Genomic DNA, 18,643 nt, shown 5'->3' with positions numbered 1-18,643 from the left:
GTTGAGACATTATTTTATCAGTGAGCTCAGGATACAATACATTATTAAGCAAAAGCAGGATACAGTATGCACAAGGATAGGAGAGGATAGATTCCATGCATAAGGTCAGCAGTGTGACCTAAGCAGAAGGTTCCTGAGAGCCAGAGCAGGGCTGATTCATCTTCCGCTGGCAACGCTCATAGCCGTTCCTGGTGCACAGTAAGCATTAAATAGTTCTTGACTTAATAAATGTACACTTAAGTTACTAAGATTCGTAATGAGTAGAACCAAGAAAAAATGCTGATTGTGAGGCAACAAGGGAGCAAGAAATAGACTCTCTGTCAGGCCCCCTTTAGAAAGGGGCTTTATTATAAGGATGGACAATAAAGGAGATGGAAAACTCAGGACTGTCCCCACACGGAGGCACATACTGGTTGGAAGTATGGACTCTGGAGCGAGGCCATTTGACTTCAGGTTGTGTCTCTGCCACTTACGAGCTGTGTAGCGTTCGTCAGGCTCCTTAACTTATCTGTGCGTTAGTGCCGCCACCACCACCACCATCTACTTCATAGAGTTACTGTGGAAAAGGAATTAATTCATACTTGTAACAATGCCGAGAATGTTCTGCAGCGCATAGTAAAGGTACAATAAATGTTAGCTATTATTATTGTTGTTATTGCTAATATTGATACTATTAGAATTATTCCAAACTAGGATTCAGTTAGGTGCCTGGAAAGCCCTGATTTGCCCTCAGTCCCAGGAGACGGATCATCTCCTGTCTTACGTCCACCAGTTAACTGGCTCAGCTGTTCCTTTCTGTCTCTTCTCACTTCTCTGGTGCCACTAATGGGCTCATCTCCGTGACTCCCAGGTCATACTTCTGAGGCAGGGAGGAGCCGGGCTGCCTTGTTTGAGCAGTTCCCATGCCTGGCCAGCTCACAGGATCTTCTCCAGCCTGAAGACTGGCCACCGTTGGGCCGGAGGTCTTGTCCAGTTGGCTGTGGCCAGGGTGGGTCCAGCTGCAGCTGATCGCAGAAGGGGAACGTAGGCATTGAGGGAGCTCTTGTAATTACGGGACCTTAAATTATTCTGAAAAAAGGACTCAGAGAATAAAGAAAGGGTGAAAAACAAAAAACTTTAACACTGTTGAAGAGACAAGATGAATTTGACGAGCATACCAATTCATTTTCTAAGGCCCATTAGTTTCTGGTAAGATCCTCAAAGGAAATGATGTGGCTAAGAACTGTGGCAATGAAACAAAACCTCAGAGGCCTTTTCTGAACCCCGGCCTCTCTAGGCCATGCCCTTTCCACCTCTGCATCAGTTCACGCTGCAGCTTGTCTATTTTCTGGCTTCTTATTCAATTCTTTCCATCCCGTGGACCAGCCAAGAAAATATAGTCTAATGTATCAACTACTCACAGAGATGCCAGTGGACTAATTATTTTCTGTGGCTGAATGAGCCTTACCTTTTGGAGAACATTCATGGCCCATGTGCACCTTCTCATAGACCATCGCCCGCTCACTCTCACTGCCATGGACCCGCATCGGTGCACCACTCCCTGTGTTTTCACTGTGGTCAAAACAGCATTTCACTCCCTGGGAGTTGACCATGGCCACTTTCAGACCACCTCGGCGCTGGAGTCATGACTGATAGAAATGGCTGCCTGCTGCCGTGCCTATAGCTCAGCATGAAGCAGACAGCGGGAAATGGGTAGAACACCTGTAGGGGTCCAGGGCTGTGTAAGATCATTGTTCTTTCTGGGACATCTCTTTTCCCCAGATGCCTGTGATGTGGTATTTTTTGGCCAGATACTAGCTCTGGAAACATTGAACACAAAGCATTCCATCCCTTATTACTCAACGTGTTCTTTCCAGAGCCGCCGGGAAGATGGCGCTGGGTTTCACGGGCTGCAGAGTTTGGAGTGACCCTTTGAGTCGGCTGTTTAGCTGAGACAAAAATCTCTGCTTTCGGTGCCCCCAGCTTGAATATTATGCCCAACACTTGAAGAAGGGAATGCAGCATTTGAAACATTTTCATCGCCTCCACGTATGATCTGGGTATTAAATGTTTTGAACTAAAAAATATCTCACAACCCAGTGGAAGGTCAGTGTCACACGTTTCTGATAATCAAGATTAATCACTCTTTCCTGCCTTCCTCTCACAAAAATAAATAAATAAATAAATAAATAAATAAATAAATAAATAAATAAATAAAATAAAATAAATAGGTCCTGAGCTGTGAGATAAATTTCATCAAGTGATCAAAAGCAAAGGGCTGTTTGAGCTTCCTTAACCCTGTTAGCAATAAAAAGGTCAAAATAGCCATACATACCCTGGATTGAAAAAAAAAAATTTAAAGACTTTTGCTGACACATCTAATGATCTCAAATAAAAGTTATTTGAAAATAAAAATAAGGACCTTTTAAAGATGTGGGTAGCAGTCTCCACCTGTTCTCTCAGAAAAAAGAAAAAAAAAAAAACAGCTGCATTTTCAGAAAATTCCAAATGGTTTTCAAAGCCAAATATAACAGGATCTTTGCTGCTGATGTGTTCATTTAGTTTGGAGACTATTTTTTAATGCTCACAAGTTGAAAATTCAATGTTGGTCATTTTAAAGATTGTAAAATGTATTTCGGCCCAAGGCTGACAAATGGAACAACTGTTTTAGATGTCCTTCTCCTTTGTGAGCTGTGTAAGGACAACACTGTTGAGGGAAGACCCATGGAAAGGCTTCAAGAATGGAGAGACCATGTGTTACAGGCTCAAGATTAGCTTCTGATCTAGTAGTGGCTTCAAGAAAGGACCTCAAACTTGCATTTCAGCAGTGGTCTAGGGCCCACCTGCCTCATGGAAAGGTGTGAAGTCCTCTTACACATTGTGAGTCTCTCTCAGAAGCCATGTGGGGTGGGGTATCTTCTCTTCTTCCTGACCTCAGATGGATAACCCTGCCCTATTATCTGCTTTGGCACAGAAGAAAATCACTGGACAGTTGCCATCCTTCAGTTTCCTGCACATGTGTGTAGCTATGGCCAAGGTAAACTGGTCTCTTGGGTTTATTTGGAGTTAAATTAGCTGAGCTGTTTGTTTCCTCTGAGCCATATACAGATGCTTTTTGAACTATCTTTGTGTCTGAGGGATTTTTTTTTCATAGTATCAGCACACCACTTCCTCCACGCCATTGCTTTGAACAGTTTTGCAGAGGGCGATATTCTTGCTGGCCACCAGCCTAGCCAAGCAAAGTGATGATGGATGGATGGCAGCAAACTTTTACTAGTGTATTTCGTGTCTGTGCATGACTTCATGAAACGATTTCTCTTCCACTAATTTTGGCAGATAGGGTGGGATGTCATCTGAGTTTAGCAGAAGAAAACCTCACTTTGTTAATATCAGGCATTGGCTCCCCCATTTGAATGATACTCAAAGTTTAGGCTGAAATAATGTCCTCAGATGACCCTTTGCCTGCTCTCTCTTTCTGACAATCCCATGGACGCTTTTGAATGTGGATTTCTACTTAACTTTTGATGCTTCCAGATTCTCTGGTCCTGTTAAAGTTTAGAAACTGCAAGTTTAAGTAAAGCCATTCCTAAAAAAAAAAAAACAATCGTGATTTTTATTTTTATTATTTTTTATAACTTTATTTTTATTTTATTACAATAAAAATAGTCATTCTTAATTTTCCTTTTATTGTACTTTAAATATTGTTAGTATTGATCTTTGAATAGTTTTAAATGTTGATAAACAACCATGTATAGTGCTTTTACTAACACATTTTATAAATATTATGCCCTTTTCCATAAATTCATAAATTTTTGTCATGAAAATAGTAATATTTTATAGTATCTCCAGAATAAATTCTAAATTCTTAAGTGCTTCTATACATATGCTAAAGAAAACAAAACTAGATATTTAAATATAATAAGTTTGTAGTGATTTTTATACTCCGAATTTATGCATTTAAAAAAGAACTGATTTGACTTTTACCACATTCTAATTTTACATTTTAAAAAATGTAATTGCTTTTTCTTGTGGAGAAAGGGTTGGGAGTGGGCGTTACACTTAAGTAAATTCACCCGCTGAGTTGATCCAGTCCTTTCATGGACTTTATTTTTGGAAAAGCCCAAATCTTAGCAAACTGATAACAGGTACCAGTTATTTCCCCGAGTAATATGTTGTACACTGTCTTTTCTATTGTCTTGGAGCATTTTAGAATGTATTATCATTTTAAGACATTTTTTAAAGCTGCATTTTAAGGCTGGTGATAGACACGTCCCAGATAGTAATTTCTAATGAATTCGGAGTAGAAAGGAACGCGTTACTGTTGTTCCCATTGCTTACACTTCTACATGTTGCTTATGCCTCTAAAGATTTTGAGATTCCTCATCTCTGTGTATCTCTAGGCATTTTTTAAAAAACTCTTATCTGTATTTTCAAGATACAAGGTGGGGGAAGAAAACCTTGGCTCCACATGTGTGCAGTTAGAGGTTGAAGAGAATTCAGTAGACACCTCTAGTGAAGAATTATCAGAAATGGGCCTCCACAGAGTGCAGTGTATTCTGCAACTGGAATAAAACTGGATAGAAAGTCCTGTGTGCAGAAGCCTCTGTCCTTTGGAAAATAAAATTTCACATTGGTGATCTTCACATTGGTTTTCCATGAGTTGTCAGCCAACAAGAGTAGGATCCTGTGTGTGTTTTCTGTGTGGTATTAAATTCTGTTGAAGCTCTATTTGACTCTTGGCACTACTGTCCTTCACGTCAGAGTGCCATCATCTTGAGCTGAACTTGGGCATAATAATAGGAATGTGGTTTTGTTTCTCACTTGCTCAGATCTTGCCCCAAGGCCTGTTTTCTCTCAGTTCAATATATGCCACCTCTGAAAACATGCACAGACCATTATTGTTCTCTCCATTTCTCAATCACTTTAAAAAAAAAAAAAAAAAAAAGCAGCCTTGAAAATAAGCTCTGTCTTCCATTTCCTAGTTGGTTGAGACCACCCCAAAGCCCCAAAGAGCTCTTGGACATTTTCCTAGTGCACTGAAAAGTCCTGCCGGTGTGGCTCAGTTGGTTGGGTGTCCTCCCATGCACTGAAAGGTCACCAGTTCAATTCCCGGCCAGGGCATATTCCTGGACTGTGGGCTTGATTCCTGGTAGGGGGTGTGCAGGAGGCAGACGATTAATTTTTTAAAATTCTATTACTTATATTTTCCAAATTTTTCCATGTATGATTTTTTAATAAAAAAATTTTTTTTATTTGAAGGAAGTTGACTATAAAAAGTGGGAGAAACATAAGGAAGTTAACCCTAGACAATGTGACTCTACTCTATGGTGTCTCCTTCCAACCAAATGTCTTCTTTCATCTCAACAAAAAGACCATTAATTGAACATCATTTGGGTTAACAACTGCTCTCTCTTTAAAACTAAAAGGCAAGCCCAGCCAGCATGGCTGAGTGGTTGAGTGTAGACCTATGAACCAGAAAGTCACAGTTTGATTCCCAGTCAGGGCACATGCCTGGGTTGTGGGTTCGATCCACAGTGTGGGGCATGCAGGAGGTAGCCGATCAATGATTCTCTCTCATCATTGATGTTTCTATCTCTCTCTCCCTCTTCCTTCCTCTCTGAAGGCAATAAAAATATATTTTTAAAATGAAATTAAAGGCAACAACTTGATTTCCTTCTTCCATTTCGATGAGATCGTATTATCTTGGGGAAGGGAATCATGACCTGTGGGTCAGAAGTACTTTGGGACAGGAGCCTCTAGGGTTCCGAGTGGGGTCAAGGGAAAATGTGGGGCTGGCTTGGGGGAAGGGACAGAGGCTGAGGCTGGAGCGCGCCCCAGAGTGATGAACCTCTCTCCCCTCCGCCCCCTCTAGGTCCTTTCCTTTGAAGACTTGGAACTGAAGTTTCGGTTTAATCACATTATGTATTCAATAGACTTTTGCGGGCTGGCCCATCAACATACCCTCAAGTATACTTGTATGGACTGGTTCTCAAATAGAAATGACTGCCCCCCAAGGACTGTGGAGCACCCCACATTCACAGCAGCCTCGGCCTGACTGGCCCTTCCCCTGCCAGTGACTTGTGAAGTGACCCTGTAGGATCAGATGAGCTGGATCCACACCAGCACCCGCACTGCACAAAACGGGGACAAATTCCTGTTCCTTCCATCATATTGTCAAAAGTGCAGAAATAACAGGAGCAAAACCAATGAATCACCAAAGTAGTAATCAGTAAAAACTTATTGTGCACACACCAAAAAGACAGTTTACAAACCAGGAGCACTCAAACCAAAACATGGAGTGAGGCTTGGGGCATATTGTTATAAAGCAGCTGATAGGGTGAGAAAGCAGTGACTGCTTATTCCTCACAGTGATTGGTTATGATAGTAGGATGAGCTTAAATGATAGTGCATTGGTCAGTGGTTAACCGTATGTCAACCTTGGGAAACAGTTCAAGTTTTGCTTATGATTTCCAGAGGCATAAAAGCAAGAAATGACCCAGGTCAAGTTAGTCTTGCAAAATACACAAATTCAGTTTGGCTTGTATGACTTTACTGGTTTCATCTGCTCAGGGAATTTTCAAGGTTGGTCTTCGTTTTTTATTGGCACAGCATCGACTCAGATATGAAGTGAGCTCCATGAGGGTGGAGAATGTTGTCTGTTTGCTCACTGCCATGTCCGCTACACCTAAGACAGTGCGTGTTGAATGACTGCTACATACAGGGGCTCTAACAGTGTCCCTGCTCGCTGGTTAACCATGCAGTCAGACACACAAATAAAAAGATCAAAGAAAACATCTTTATTACTAGAAAGTAACTTTCTTTGTGTATTTGTCGTTTTGGCTGGAGAAGAGGGCTGAGAGCTTGGTTGTGGGGCCAGGAAAGGCATCAGTGGCAGAGCCTGGAGTTGGAGAAGCTAATCTGGAAGGAGACAGCTGTGGTGATGGAAAGGGACCGTGGTTAGGGGTGGAAGGGGATGCTGGCCAAAGTGGAGGTTATGCTAACAGGTTATTCTTGACCTTTGCCCCACAGCACCCAGTCAGCTACTTATTTGCTTTGCTAGGACACAACTGTCACCCAAGAGACAAGAGGAACACCCGGGTTGGGTTCTGTTTAATTGTTGCTTAGTGGTTTTTTGTTTGTTGTTAATTGTTTTTGTTGTTGTTGTTTTAATGACGGTAAGGGTGAGGCAGGGAGAGACCATTTAGTTTGGTTTTATTTTTTTACACTGTCCATTTGTCTTTCTGAGGGTATCCTACAAAACATAAACCACATGTGGTTTTCATACCTCAAGTCTTTGTGGTTGGTTACTCTCAAACTAGTCAATATTTAAATGTAGTCATGGAGTTGCTTTTACATAAGCCACCAACTGATCATTCTGTTGGAATGGTTCTGAAACAGAATGAAATGGTCCAAGACTGAAGGAAGCAGCTTCCATAAAGCAGGGAAAGTTAGCATTAAGCAAAAGAACAAAACAAAACAAAACACCCCCCACTGCACCCCCTCCAAATGCTGAAGCTAATCACCCTGTGATTGCACCTTTTCTGATCCTGTTGCCCCTGCGCCCCTATTTGGAATTGAGGGAACAACGTGTGTGCATTGGTCCAGGAGGAAGCACTTCCCGTTGTCTTTCCTGTGGCTGAAAGGGTCGCCATCCCATTAGGAGACAACCTGGTAGTGTTTTTCCAACTGTCTGTTTTCAGAGCTGCCAAGGGGGAGGCCGAAAGTTCTTGGAGTTGCAAAGTCAGATGGGAATGTGGGGTAGAACAAATTCTGTTTGGGTGCAAGCCACTGAGAAAAGCAGGGCCTGCTAAGAAACAGGAGGAAAAAGCACCTTGCACATCTGTGACCATTTGGAAATGAGAGACAAGGTTCCCTCCCAGATTTGTAGAGAGCAGCTGTGAGCAGAGCCATCAAACTCTGCTCATGACTTTAAACAGAGCCCAGGGACATGCAAATATCTGCCAAGCACCGGAAACAGTGGCTCTCAGCCTTCCCTGACCCCATGCCCACTTTTAATAACAATATTTTCTAATGTCCCCTTCACACACTTCAATGAACCTTCACACATAATTTTCTCCAAAATCCATGTAATTTTTATCTGTAATTAAAAAGAGGAATAGGAGGAATCTATATATATAAAAGCCTAAGCAACTGGCTGACCATTCAACCACCTGACCGGTAGCTATGATGTGCACTGACCACCAGGGGGCAGACGCTCAACGCAAGAGCTGCTGGGCTGCCATGACTTGGCAGCTGCAGGTCTCAGATGATGCACCTGGAACCAGAGAAGAGGGAGCCCGATTATGGGGTGCATCACCTGAGAACCACCCTCTCACAATCCAGGACCCCTCGGGGGATGTCAGAGAGCTGGTTTTGGCCTGATCCCTGCAGGCCAGGCCAAGGGACCCCACCTGTGCACAAATCCGTGCACCAGGCCTCTAGTATAACTTACAAAATACCTTCAATTTGGAAGTGATCAGTTACAACTCATTATCAAACAAAGTGGAGTAAGTGGTCAGGTATTTGCATCTACACCTGTAATCACCGTAAATGGGACAGCTGTAACTTTGAACTAACCTTGGTAAGAGTTAGAGACTCTTACCTCAATGGCAATGTCTTTGGGCACATAATTTTCCAGGAGGGGTGATCAATTCTTGGTAAAAATCCAAGCAAAACATAGTATTTCATTTATATGACAGTGGCATTACTGGAAAATTCAGGAACTAATACATAGTGCAGTAATTACTTTGCGTTTGTATGTAAAATGGAGATGAGATCTAAGCTCAGATAACCATAAACAGCTTTTCCACATGCACCAATGTCCAACAGGACCTTTGACGGTCACGTGGGAAAATTCTTTCCTGAGTAGGGCAGTCTGGCACATTGCATGTCGTCTGGCATCCCTGGTCCCCAGGTCTGAATCGCAGCAGGGCCCCCATCGTTATGATACCTACCAACGTCCTGTTCTTATGCAGGGAGGTTGGGTTTGCCTCCCCTACGTAGCAGCTGCACCAGCCAGGCATGAAAGTGCAGTCAGGGGTCCCAGGGGAAGTCTCAGGTCGCTGAGCCCTTCCTGCAGGGTTCAGATGGGTGATGTCAGGCCCAAAGGTGCAGAGCTGTAGAGACCTTTGTTTCCTGAGTAGCCCAAGGAACTGGTTTCATGAGCATGTGGTTCTGTCCTCCAGTGGGAGGCACCGTGTAACCATGTAGTTGGAGAGAAGTCTGAATAAGGAACAAGATGGCTATTGTCCCCACCCCAGAGATCATTGTAGAGACTCCATTCTGCTTCCTACCTAGTGATCAGCAACCACAAGGAACATGCAGCTCTCCGAATGCCAGTAGCTTCTCCCTGTGTGTGTGCACAAGAGTATACATGGCAGGATGTGAAAATGGGGCTCTCCACCGCTTCGCCCCTTGAGTTGTAAGAAACTTCTCTCTATTTCACATGGGTTCCCCCTGGGACCACTGGTATTGGATGTTGGCGACCCACTTTGAAATCTTTGCCTTGTAATTAAGAGACCCTGCCATATCCCTGACCCTGGCAAATAGCCCTGCTTGGGGAAGAGTTGTTGAATGTGGTGGCAGGTCCCCAGGTGTCTTCTTCCATGGCACATCAGGAGAAGCAAGAGCCTCCCGGGTTTTTATTGTGAGTACGTGTAACGATAATATTTTTCAAACACATAGTGTGGTAAATAAAATATGTTATTACAATTTCATTTATTTTACTCTTTTTAATGTAGCTAGTAGAAAATATAGATCTGCACATATGAGTCATTGTATTTCTACTGGACAGTGCTAATCTAGTTGAAGGGTTTTTTTCTTTTGTTCTTTGGTTGGTTGGAATTTTGCTTTTAGCTTTTCTTTTTTTTTCTTGAGGGATACAAACATGTTTTATTAATGTAAAATGTCTCTATTCATTTATGTGACAAATACCATCCCTACTTAAAAAAAAAGACTTTTGTCTTTCAATCTGTCAAGCTTAGCTAGAAAATTCACGTGTGTTTTTTATAATCATACTAGAGGCCCGGTGCACGAAATTCGTGCACGGGGGTGTGTGTCCCTCAGCCCATCCTGCACCCTCTCCAATCTGGGACCCCTCGAGGGATGTCTGACTGCCCGTTTAGGTCTGATCCCGGTAGGATCGGGCCTAAATGGGCAGTCGGACATCCCTCTCACAATCCAGGACTGCTGGCTCCCAACTGCTTGCCTGCCTGCCTTCCTGATTGCCCCTAACCACTTTTGCCTGTCAGCCTGATCACCCCCTAACCACTCCCCTGCCAGCCTGATTGATGCCTAACTGCTCCCCTGCCAGCCTGTTTGCCCCTAACTGCCCTCCCCTATAGGCCTGGTCACCCATAACTGCCCTCCCCTGCAGGCCTGGTCACCCCTAACTGCCCTCCCCTGTAGGCCTGGTCCCCCCAACTGCTCTCCCCTAACTGCCCTCCCCTGTAGGCCTGGGTCCCCCACAACTGCCCTTCCCTTCAGGCCCGGTCGCCCCCAACTTCCTTCCTCTGCCGGCCTGGTCACCCCTAACTGCCCTCCCCTGCAGGCTTGATCATCCCCAACTGCCCTCCCTTGCAGGCCTGGTCCCTCCCAACTGCCCTCCCCTGCTGGCCATCTTGTGGTGGCCATCTTGTGTCTGCATGGGGGCAGCCATCTTTGACCACATGGGGGCAGACTCTTGTGTGTTAGAGTGACTGTCAATTTGCATATTACTCTTTTATTAGATGGGATATTGACATGATATAGAATGCAGGGTGCAAAAATCAATTTAATAAGCATTAGAAATAATTTCACACATGCAGAATCTTGAGCAAATGGTTAAAATTAAAGATGAACATTAAATATGGGCAGACGCGTACAGCAACGAGCTTAACAGATGTGTTTGCAGTGCTTTCTGGTAACCAACTTGCTTTCTGTTAATCCTTAAACACCCAATTCCAACTCTTCCAGCTCCTGGAGAAGGGCTTTCTCTTTTTGAATTTTCTCCAACTGATTTTTTTTAAGCTGTTTTCCAGTTTCTACTTGATATTTCAGTTGTTTGATTGCTTCATTTCTCCTTTAAGCTCTTGATTTTTGGTCTATCTCAGGTTCTCCAGAAGGTGGCTGAGAGTATTTTGTGCTGAGGTCTGCAGGAACAGGGGCAGGAAGAGGCGCCAAATCTGTACTCGGGTCACTTCTTGCTTCCTGCTTTGCAGTTCTCTTAGATTCAGGCTTCCTTTGATTTTTAAGGGCTGTTTTTGATAAGGGCTTATCTATTCTGGGTTGTGGTTTATATTCTTTTTTTTATTTCAAGGAAAACGATTTTAAATATAATAATGTTACATGCAATAAACATTAATATCTCAAGAAAAACGATTTTAAATATGATAATGTTACATGCAATAAACACCAATTATTTAAGAAAAATTATCTTACATATAGTAATATTACATGCAATAAACATTAATATTTCAAGAATGAAAGAATTTTAAGTATAATAATATTACCAAAACTGTACTAGCATAGTATGATATCACAAAAGTTGTAGGAAATATAAAAATCTGCAAAGAACAGGATTACTTCTATATTCTAGAATATTTCCCCCCCTCTGGCTCTATTTTTGTTCATCAGTTTATGTTGTTCATTATATTCCACAAATGAGTGAGATAATATGATATTTATCTTTCTCCAACTGGGTTATTTCACTTAGCATGATACTTTTAACATCTATTTTGTTGGATATGAATATTGCTACTCCAGCTTTTTTTTTCTTTTCTTTTCCATTTGCATGGAAAAAAATTTTCCATCCCTTCACTTTCATTCTGTGTGTGTCTTTTGTTTTGAGGTGGGTCTCTTGTAGACAGCATACAGTTGGGTCATGTTTTTGTATCCATTCAGCTACCCTACACCTTTTGATTAGAGTATTTAATCCATTTACATTTAAGGTTATTATTGACAGGTACTTATTTATAGCCATTTTAATTCTGTATGGCTAGGTTTCTCTCTCGGTTTCTTCTTCTCAGCAGTCCCTTGCAGCAATCCCTTTAGCATTTCTTGTAATGCTAGATTGGTGGTGATGAACTCCTTTAGCCTTTCTTTTTTGTCTGGGAAGCTCTTTATTTAACTGTCTATTTTGAATGATGACCTTGCTGGATATAGTAATCTTGGTCTCAGATCCTTGCTTTCCATCACCTTGAGTACTTCATGCCATTCCCTTCTGGCCTGTAGATTTTCTGATGAGAAATCAGGTGTCAGCCTTATGGGAACTCCTTTGTAGGTAACAGTTTTCTTTTATCTTGCTGCCTTTAAGATTCTCTCTTTGTCTTTAATTTTTGGCATTTTAATTATGATATGTCTGGGCGTGGGTCTGTTTGGGTTCTTCTTCTTTGGGGTTCTCTGTGCCTCCTGAACTTGTGTGACTTTTTCCTTTACCAGTTTAGGGAAGTTTTCTACCATTATTTCTTCAAACACCTTCTCTATTCCTTTCTCCCTTTCTGTCTCTTCTGGCACATGTACTATTCTAATATTGTTACATTTCACATTGTCCCACAGCTCCCTTAAGCTGTCCTTCTGTTGTTGTTGTTGTTTTTTTAATTGTTTTTTTCTTTTTGGTTCTCTAATTGAGTGATATTTTCAACTCTGTCTTCTAATTCACTGATTCAATCCTCAGCTTCCTCTAATCTGCTGTGTATTCCTTCCAATGTGTTCTTTATTTGTGTTATGTCCTCATCTTTTTTCATAGTTACTATACTATTTTTCATACTGTTGAGCATTTTTAACATCATTACTTTGAATTCTGTTTCAGATAACTTTCTTATCTCTGCTTCATTTATCTCTTCTTCTGGATAATTCACTAGTTCTTTCATTTGGGGGTTGTTTCTTTGTTTCCTCATTTTGGTTGTCTGTTTGGGTTTGTGACTCTGTTTTAGGTAGATCCTCTATACCTCTCAATCTCTAGTGCAGGACAGTGTTAAAGGCTGCTTCTGACTAATTGGATCAGGCAAAGACTCAAAGCCTCCAGAAACTGCCTCTGTCTACAAACTAATAGGATTCTGACTTGAATTGCCCCCAGGATAGTCCTCAAGTGTGGGGAGAGTTTTTTCAACTGGTTGGGCAGTTGCTTCTGCCTGGAGGCTAATAGTTACTTTTAATCTCTTAACTGGCCTCAGGGCAAGGTGTTTTCCAATAGGGTGTGTCAACTGTCTTCCCCCAAGATGTCTGTGTGGGAAAGATGTCCTCCACTATGTGAGGGAATGACTCAGCCCAGAAAACTTGGGGTGTCTGCCTTCTGGGCTCTATCCCCTGACTCCCCAGTCCTGGGTTCTGCTGTCACAGCTCCAGTCCATTTCACCCTCCCTCTGCTGGAGCACAAGGTGGGTGGCTCCACAGGGAATTTTTGTGTGTTGGCTCTTTAAGAGGGTGCCCGAACTTTCAGCTGCCACTCCCTGGCAGACAGTACCCCACTGCTTTTCACAGCTAGATGTTTGGTGCTCAGTTTGGTGCTCTCTGCTAGGGAGCCCAGCTTCCGGAGTGCAAATGCCACACCGTAACAGGTAGTCATGGAAACACAACTTGAAAAATTAGAATTTTTTTTTTTTTAAGCCCCGCTCATATTTATACATGTTACTGTTGCCCTGATTCAGTCTCTGTTGATTCGGGGTCACCACAGGAGGGTCATTGGCTGTGATTGATTCTTTACTGCTTTCCAAGACTGGTGTTTCCAAGATGCACTGCTGTTTTATAATCTTCCTTTTGCTCTTGTTATTATTATTATTTCAGTAGATTAAATATGGAGGATTCTTTGCCTGATTGGTCTGAGAGCCTATTGGTTCTTGTTTTACTCTATCATTAAGCTCAGGCTGGTCTATACATTGAGTGGGGTGTGCACAATTAAATTCTCATTGAGGTCCAAATTGTGATTGCCTTTATTTGCCTGGAGTTCTCAATTCACTTATCTTTGGCCTTTGGTTGTAATAACAGCCCTACCAGCAATCAATACAAATACTGCTCTCAATTTCTCTGGTCCACATCACAGCCCTCTCCCTACCTCTTTCTTCTGCCTCTTCTCATGCTTATAGAAAAGAATTAAGTGAAATCCTTCTGAACCTAAACTGAGGCTAAAGGCAATAACAACACTGGGCCATGGAGCCGAGACCGGGCTTCTGGCCCCGCTCTGCTGTGCCCTGTGGTATGACATGAGCAGGGTGCTTAGTCTCTCTGGACCCCCGTGTCCTCATCTTTAAGTGATGGTGTGGACTTTGATCTCTGTAGTCTGGTTCAGCCTTAACATTACCTATTAAGAAGCTGCTGCTGATCTGGGGACACTTCATCACGGAGGAAGGTCAGAAAGCACTTATACGTCCAACACCTGCGTTTCATCCTATGCAGAGTGTGGCCTCCGAGGCAACCTGGGGTCAGTGATGTGATCAAGTACTCTTCCCCCGCCCGCCACATCATCTCTCCCTCGTCTCCATCTTTTCTTGTCTCATTCCCTTTACCTCCCCCGCTTCTTTCTGATTGGATTATTTGTTTTCAGCTTTCTTAACCCATGCTTTTTCTCCCCACTGCCCAATTCATAAGCCACCTGTACTGCCTAAGATTGCCAAGGACTTACCTGCTTTCCTTCTTCTGGAAATGTTCCTGTTAACTTAAGCCTTCTCAAGAAGGTTCAAGTCTAGTCTTGGCATTTGTTATTCACTGTGTCACAGGGAACAATTTTAAGCTCTTAAGGGAATGTTATGTTTTGGTAGAACTTTTAGGAATTATTGTTTTTTTTATTCAACAACCAATATTAATTGAGCACCTACCAGGTGTCAGACACTAGTCTAGATGCTGAGGTGATAGTAGGAAAGAAGGTCCCTGCTCTCATGAAGCTTGAATTCCAGTGGGGAGAGAGGTACCAGTAAATAAACCATTAAATCAATGGGGAAAATGTCAAGTGGTGACGTGTACTATGCGTAAAAGAAAACAGGAGCAGAGATGGGCATGAATGAGTTCATTTTTGCTGAGAACTGAAGAATGAGAAGGAACCAGATGATGAGCTTACCTGCTGAGAGGGCTCACAAGTGTGAGGGCCCAGGACGCAAACAAAATAGGTGCATTTAACAGAAAGGGCTAGAAAATAAATTAGCAAGAGGGAGGTTACTTGGGATGAGGTCAGAGGACTAGGGAGGGGCCAGATATTGTGGGTCTTTTTCAGTCCAGGTGGAGAGTTTAGACTTTTTAAGTGAAAGGAGAAACCACTGGAGGATTTTAATCAGGGGAGAAACATTATCAGATTTAGGTCCTATGGGGGCCTGGTAGACACCTCATAGATGTGTCCAAAGTTGATTGTATTTACAAGTTTTCATTAAAGATGAAATAAACCCAAACTCTAGACAACTACTCCCTTGCCTGTCTCAGAGGCTCCAGCCTTCTCAGTGACATACTCCCTTCTAACTGAGCTGTTGCTGGTGGATAAGAATAGCCATGAGCTCCTTTGCATAGTATGTGTGTGTGTGTGTGTGTGTGTGTGTGTGTGTGTGTGTGTGTGTGTGTTTGGGGTGCTCACTTTAAGAACTTAAAAATAATTCTCAAAATACATAGAGAAATCATCTTATTGCTCATGTTCTCTTTTTAGACCCAACTATAGTTAGACTTCCCCATAGGTTCACTCAGGCATTTACTTGGTAGTTAGTAGAGGGGGAAGCAGATGAGAGCTGCAGGCCTCCACCTCTGCCCCGACCCACGCCTGCATGGGTTATTCACACAGTGAGTGTCCCTTGGACTCCAGACCCTGTGTTAGGCAGGAGGGATACAGTCATACCTTCAAGAGCTCCAGGCAAAGTATAGGATTCTTAGTCACTAATCCTTCAATGCTCTGTGCTCAGGAATTCTGCCATGGCTTGGCATCATGATAACTCTGCTTGTGCAGCTGGACTCATCTCTCAAAGAGTTTAGAGTCTGAAAGAACCTTAGACATCAACTATGCCGGTATTCCTCAGTAGGAGCATTTCCTCAGTAGAAGCATTTCCAGTATTTTGGGTGAGACTGCCCTAAGCATCATAGGAAATTTTTGCGTTCCTGGCTCCGCTCATGAATCCTACTGACATAAGCCCCTATTTTAAATGGGGCGGGGGGGAGGGTAGGGAAGTACTGTGGATCCAAACTGTCCAGAGGTCAGGAAAAATGCTACTGATAATCTTGCTTATATTTTGGCTCCAAATACCATTCCAACCCACTGTCCTCCACTCCACACATTTCCAACAGCCTCCTGAACTGCGAGAACCACTGCTCTACCCAGCTCTATCAGAATATTAGGTAACTTGTCTTTTCATGCCATTTTTCTCAGAACCCGGAAAATCAAGACCGAAAGTTTAAATGTTACAAGGTTAGTTACTGAAATATGCCTCTGTTTTTCATTCTTTCAACTGATATTATTTTATCAGAGTTATATGGTATATATTGAGAACATTAAATCTGATCCTTTCAGATGGATCTAGAAAAAAAAATTATGAGCATTTTCAGATTATTTCAACATACAAGTTTTTGGTAATTATTTTCTACCTACATTCCATTGCCCATCCACCTCCTAGAGCCCTTTAATGAGAAACCTGACTTCCCTTCCGTGTTCATTGTCTCTGTGCCTTTGTCCAGCATCTCCTGGGAGAGCTATTGTTACCCCATTAAATATGAAGGACAGAAACAAAACATGCTGGCATAGAAAGCTCTGGATCTTCATATGGCCTGAGCTGTGTATCATGTATCCTGACTTGGGCACGAAATCACCTGTTAGAACGCAATTGCTTTCATACACCTGACCAGCTCTCTTCACCTGCATTTGTGACTTTCTCCCTATACACTTGAACGCTCTGGAGATGAGGAGGAATCATTTGTCCCAATTATTGGTGCATTTGAGAGCTTTTAATTCTTGGGTGACTCTTTTTCTTAATACTAAATGGTATAGTTAATATCGAGAGTGATTCTTTCAAATGGAATTTTCCTGAAAGAATCTCGGATTCCGTGAACAATTATTTTTGTGGAAGTATCTAGAATAAAGTTGGGCTGCTAACTAGATGGACGTTCTAGTCTCCTCCTCTTACTGTGCCAAGCAGGTATGTTACACCTTGTGGGAAGGAGAAACATCTCATATCCTTTTAGTTTAGGTGTGTTTTTTTTTTGTTTTGTTTTGTTTTGTTTGTGTGTGTGTGTGTGTGTGTATGTGTTGTTGTTGTTTTCTTGTTTGTTTGGTTTTAGTTTTTTGGGTTTTTTTTGCTTGCTTGCTTCTTAAGTAAAACCAATCTAGTTTCTTTTTCTGCAGCAAAGGAGGAAGGAACAAACAACAAATTAATCATACAGGAAGCGAATAACCACAGAAGAACGTCTGCCTCTGACTCAGTATGTCACATTTAATAAGAGGCCAGAGTGTGTCCAAAATGGCTGTCCAAAAACGACCCCGCATTTGCCTTAGAAGATGATGCCTTTTTCAGGGACCGTTTTCTCTCGGGGTTCATCTCTCCCTTGCTCTCTGTCTGCCTGTGTCCCTGATCATGCCTTCCTACAGTATCCATTAACGGTAAGAAAAATTATATTTAAATGTGTGTTCTTTATCAGCTAGAGGGGAGAACTAAGTGGCTTTTAATGGGCCGTAGTATGTTGAGATAAAGCTCAGTGTTTCAATGGAAGACCACGTGGTGTGTTCCTCTTGCACAGAATGCCAGTTTCACCGCTATGGTGATTGCAGGTGATTCATAACTTGTGTTGGGAGCCAAAATGTAAGCAAGATTATCAGCAGCATTTTTCCTGACCCGTGGACTGTTTGATCCACCGGTCTTCCTCCAACCCCCCCATTTAAAACCGGGGCTTATGTCAGTCAGGAAGTGTAACTTTTCCGTGTATGGGGCAGTTATCCACACGGTTGCCTTTGAACTGTCGCTTTGGCCAGCAACAGCAAATGCTTTTAAAGTAAAGGGAGTCATTGGAGACTTCAAAGGAAAGCACCATGGAACTGAACTGTTGCCATTCTACTGCTACAGACAGACGTTACTTAAGTACAAACCCCAACCGAAACCATTTCTAAGCAGAGTCTTTTAAGAAGACAATTTCTCTTTAGAATCATTCAACATCCTACCAGGGCAATCCGTGCACAACCACTGTTGCTAATCAAATTCCGTAGCATTCACTATAACTATTTACATTTAATATGATTAATATTTTGGCATAAAATATTGTAGTTTTAAAATTTCAAGCCCAGTACCCAGAGACCTACAGAGCAGGGTTGAGGAAATTTTGGGGTATCAAAAAAAATTTTTTTTCCTTTGGGGCATGTATGAAAAAGTAACTTGAATTTACATTCCTCCCTGCCCCCTCATAAAATAATGTAAAATAAGCTTTAAAATATTAAGAGGGCACCTGCCAATTTAGTCAATAAGTACAAGTTCTTTTAAATAATTCAATGGTCTGACTAGGGTATACAGTAGGAAACGCAGAAGTGGTCAAATGAAAAGGCTGCAGGAAGATTCTAATTGAGAAAGCTGGGCAGAGAGAAAGAAAGGGCGAGGAGAAGCCTGGGAAAGGTTTTGAGGTCAATTCGTGTGGAAAATACCCTACTATTCACTTGGATGGGGGGTCTTAAGCATTATATGTTAACTTCCTAAAGCTATCTTGCTTCTGAACTGGAACATCATCTAGTTAAAACTATTTT

General features: G+C 42.3%; 1 protein-coding gene across 3 annotated transcripts in view; it reads left to right on the top strand.

Moving 5' to 3' along the window:
• The window catches only part of WIPF1 (WAS/WASL interacting protein family member 1), a 113,428-nt gene that overhangs the window by 58,871 nt on the left and 35,914 nt on the right, over nt 1-18,643 (top strand). The window contains exon 1 of one of the 3 annotated variants that reach the window (XM_054722882.1): nt 17,291-17,515. The exons of the other annotated variants lie outside the window; for them this stretch is intronic. The gene's annotated coding sequence lies outside the window, so the exon portion shown is untranslated. Of the gene's footprint in view, nt 1-17,290; nt 17,516-18,643 lie in introns of those variants that run through there. 3 annotated transcript variants of the gene reach the window in all.

Source organism: Eptesicus fuscus, chromosome 11, assembly GCF_027574615.1.
Source record: "Eptesicus fuscus isolate TK198812 chromosome 11, DD_ASM_mEF_20220401, whole genome shotgun sequence".
Classification (NCBI taxonomy): Eukaryota; Metazoa; Chordata; class Mammalia; order Chiroptera; family Vespertilionidae; genus Eptesicus; species Eptesicus fuscus.
Note: the sequence above shows the minus strand (reverse complement) of the source record. Positions and strands in the feature narration are given on the sequence as shown.